This window comes from Glycine max, chromosome 6 (assembly GCF_000004515.6).
Source record: "Glycine max cultivar Williams 82 chromosome 6, Glycine_max_v4.0, whole genome shotgun sequence".
Lineage (NCBI taxonomy): Eukaryota > Viridiplantae > Streptophyta > Magnoliopsida > Fabales > Fabaceae > Glycine > Glycine max.
The window spans coordinates 28,817,707-28,822,350 of record NC_038242.2 but is presented as its reverse complement, the minus strand read 5'-3'; the positions used below and the strand labels follow the sequence as shown (position 1 = coordinate 28,822,350).

The window sequence follows — 4,644 nt, the reverse complement described above, 5'->3', positions numbered from 1 at the left end:
TTCCATATAAATTGAAAGAAAAAGAGCAGCGATCAAGGATTGAACAGTGTTAGTTTTTATCCACCTCATAGATATAAACAATCCTTGTTGAACAAGTCCTTGGAAACATCAATTTGATCCAAGGTGTCAGGGCTGATGTTATGGGCAGAGGGAAAAATAGAGGGAAGAAAGAGACCTTGATTTCAAGGACAAGGGGCCTCCTTACTACACTAAGTATTCTTACTCAAATTCATCTCTGCTGATTCATTTATTTACTCATGTTTATATAGGTAATAACAAGCTTCTGTGATCCTAACAGAATTGATTCTCCACTAATAACAGACTTCATACTCCACTAATATTACTAACAGCTTCTAACAGAATTTGGCATTATCCTGAAACAGCACTACTGCTATTCGATCCTACAGAGGCTACACAAAATCATCAAGATATGAAGGTCTGTTAGTGCTCCTCTTGGGCCTGCTGTCATGGGCTTCTGCTGCAGCTTCTTCCTATCAGCTGACCACAATTACAAAGAGAAACAACATTAATAACTTTGCTCGACAAAAATCTCTTGCCCCTGACAGCTTAGAATGATATACTGGCAGCAAAATAGGATGAAAGATGTAAAAACTCACTCCACCAATACTACAGTTCCATCACTATCCATGCACATAAACATGAAAGTCTTTTCCTGAACATAGACCCCAGCAACAATTTGTGATCGGTAAGCACATGGAAGTATTACAAGTCAATTACCACCAGGTGTGAAGAGCCTTAGCAAAAACACTAATTGGAAAAAGCAGATATTGCCCCACTATGCTAATTCTCTTTTCCTTACTTAAGGCAGTTGGATATGTTGCATATGAGCACATAATACAAATATACAATATTCCATTTCAAATACAAATTGAGGAAAAAGTAAATCAAGATAAGGAAAAAGTAAACTTTGATTGTGTCTTTTCCTCTTTCTTCACGAGAGTGATCTACTTTAAGAACCTAATGAAGAAAAAGTGTTGGATAACAAGATTTAATTGATACTATTTGGCAATATATTGGCCAAGTAATAAGCAGTAAATGCCTCGTAAAAGCACCCTGGAAGCAAACATGTCCAGCACAATAAGAATGCAAAGTGAATTTGTTAGAAAGCATAACATAACTACACGTGCCAAATTGAATCATATCATCAGTGTAAAATTCAATAACCCAAAAGGCAAAGGAACCTTGTTTTCCAATGATATTTCCGACTCTAATTTGCACCGCAAGAGACAGTGAAGAAGCATCTATTTAAATTCCAATAAAAATAAATGAAAATGGTAAAAATTAAAGAGAAAATAGATGATGCACTGACACATTAAAAACAATGCTTCCGCGTGAATATTTGCTTGCCACTGTCCCATTCTAAGTAACCAATTTCAGTATAAAAAAAAAACTGTTGAGAACACAAACAAGCAACCACACGCCACCGTTTCGAGGATTCGCAACATGAATTTCTTTCTCCGCGACAGAAACGCAAACGCGAAGAACCGAAAACAAACACGTTCCCGCTAATAATAATAAATATAAAGGGAATGGAGCTACACAAGAATAGATTGGTGGAGAATTCAGCACGAGGGAGCAAAGGGTAAATGAAAAAAGAGTTCACATACTAACAATTTTTAAAACTGAAATGGCAGCAAAATATGGGGCTCCACACGGCACCCTCCAGTAACAGCTATTTTTCTTGATTTGAAACAAAGTGAAGAAAAACACTATATATTTATAATATCTATTCCGCCTTAAACATAAATTTAAATAATACAAGGTTAGTCGACACCGATAGTAGTTAAATTTGAAATATGAGTTCTTAATTTTGAGTTTAAATTGTAGTTAAATTAATATCTTATCTTATACTTACCAACCATGGTATGCCCACAGCCCCACACCGATAGAACAAAAAAACATAAAAAATAGAAACTGCATATTTTTTAACAAATAAAAAAAAAAGAGGGGAAATAGGCACCAACGAAAAAAAGAAATTTTTTTTCCATTTAATGTTAAATTAAACCTTTTAACATATAATATTATAAACTACAAAAAAAACACAAGTTATTAACAAAAATGCAAAAAATACAGATCAAATCATACCTTCAGCCATTGTCATGAAGAGTTTCTTAGTTTCTTGTTTTTGGTTATTCCAAGCTCTCTCTCTTTCTTTCTCTAGATGGTGTATCAGACTAAATTCGAAAGGGATGAACTCAGGGACCAAATTCATGTGCTTATATAGACATTCTACCATCAAGAATGCATTTAGTCTCATTATTGGCGGTTACAAATCATTAGTGGTTATTACCACCCATTAACAGTCATTCAATTTGGCTTCCAAAACTCACGAGATTTTCAAAATGTTAGGACCAAATTATTACATCCTCCCACTTGGTCCAAACATTTTGACTTAATGCTCAATCTTCTTAAGAAATGAATATACGAATTATAGTGATAGTTTCTCTTATAACGAGTAATATCATCCATGTATTACAATATACTCAATTTCCCAAGCAATATACTCAAAGTGGTAATAAAACTTAATGAATAAACTCAATGTTTATTCTTGGTCCAAAACATAATTTTTCTCAAATAAATCAATATGCACCCAAATATGAGAAAATATCATAATATAAAAGTTTCAATTTTAACATATAAGTATACAATCATAAAGTGGAACCAAGTCTCATTCTTTCTACATGATCCTTAAATTTAAACAGTGGCATGCCCTTAGTTAAAGGATCAACAATCATCAACTCAGTGCTTATATGCTCAATGACCACTTTCTTGTCTTTTACTCTTTCTCTAATTGCTAAGTACTTAATTTTGATGTGCTTACTTCGACTTCCACTTTTGTTATGCTTAGCCATAAAGACAGCAACTGAGTTATCGCAAAAATTTTTTAAAGGCCTTGAAATAGTATCAACTATCTTTAGCCCAGAAATGAAACTTTTAAGCCATACACCATGTGACGTAACCTCAAAACAAGAGACAAACTCAGCTTCCATGGTAGAAGTAGCAGTCAAAGACTGCTTAACACTCCTCCATGAAATAGCTCCACCAGTCATTATGAAAATGTACCCCAGATGTTGATCTACAAGAGTCAACATAACCAGCAAAGTCTGAGTCTGAATAATCAATCCCTTCTAGATTGTCTGTCTGTCTATACATAAGCATGTAATCTTTGGTCCCTTGAAGGTACCTTAGCACTTTCTTAGCAGCTCTCCAGTGGTCAATACCTGGATTACTCTGATATCTTCCTAACATTCCAACTGCAAAAGCAATGTCAGGCCTTGTGCATACTTGAGCATACATGAGGCTTCCAACAACTGAAGCATAAGGAATGTTTTTCATTTGTTCCTTCTCAAAGTCATTCTTTGGACATTGGTTCAAATTAAACCTATCACCCTTCACAATGGGAGCAACACTTGGTGAACAATCTTTCATCCAAAATCTCTCTAGAATTTTGTTAATATAGGTTTCTTGTGATAGACCCAAAATACCTCGAGATCTATCTCTATGAATCTTAATGCCGATGACATAAGATGCATCACCCATATCCTTCATGTCAAAATTCTTAGAGAAAAATTGTTTCACCTCATGTAGCAAACCCCGATCGTTGGCTGCAAGTAAAATATCATCTACATATAAAACAAGAAAACATATTTTACTCCCACTGACCTTGTGGTATATGCATTGATCCATGGGATTTTCATCAAAACCAAATGAAGAAATTATCCCATGAAACTTAAGGTACCACTGACGAGAAGCTTGTTTTAAACCATATATAGATTTATTAAGCTTGCAAACCAAATGCTCACCACTATTAGAGGAGAAACCTTCAGATTCTTTCATATAAACCTCCTCCTCTAAATCACCATTAAGAAAAGTTGTTTTCACATCCATTTGTTGCAACTCAATGTCAAAATGAGCAACTAATTCCAAGATTATATGAAGAGAATCTTTCTTAGATACTGGAGAAAAAGTCTCTTTGTAATCTATTCCTTCCTTTTGAGTAAATCCCTTAGCAACAAGTCTTGTCTTGTATCTCTCAATGTTGCCTAATGAATCTCTTTTGGTCTTAAAGACCCATTTACATCCAATGGCCTTTGCCCCATTAGGCAACTCTACAAGGTTCCAAACTTTGTTACTCTGCATGGAATTCATCCCATCCTTCATGGCATCATACCATAAATTTGACTCTTTACAACTTATGGCTTGATCAAAAGTTTCAGGATCATTTTCAGCTCCAATATTATAGTCAGATTCTTGCAAATATACAATATAATTACTAGGAATACTTGATTTTCGTACTCTAGTAGACCTCCTTAATGTTGCATCAACATTTTCTTGGGGATCATGTTGTTCAACTGGTTGTTCATCATTTTCATGAATTTGATGATCAACTTTATCTACTGGATTATCAACAACAGTTTGTGGAATGCCAATCATGTGTTGTTCATCATCCCTTTGAACTTGAGGGGTATGAATTACAACCAATCTTTCATTTGAAGTGGAAGGTTGAGATTCTATATAATCAATTTCAGAACCTAAGTCCCTCAATTGATCACTTCCACTGATCAAATCATTTTCAATAAATTTGACATTTCTTGATTCCACAATCCTAGTAATATGATGTGG

General features: G+C 34.5%; 1 long non-coding RNA gene across 1 annotated transcript; it reads right to left on the bottom strand.

The window, feature by feature from the left end:
* Nucleotides 1-214: 214 nt before the first annotated feature.
* On the bottom strand, nt 215-2,604 carry LOC102660243 (uncharacterized). Its single transcript, XR_005891880.1, has 2 exons — nt 1,331-2,604; nt 215-498 (listed from the first exon to the last, which is right to left on the bottom strand). It is a non-coding gene; the product is annotated as an uncharacterized lncRNA (long non-coding RNA).
* Between the last annotated feature and the right edge of the window lie 2,040 nt (nt 2,605-4,644).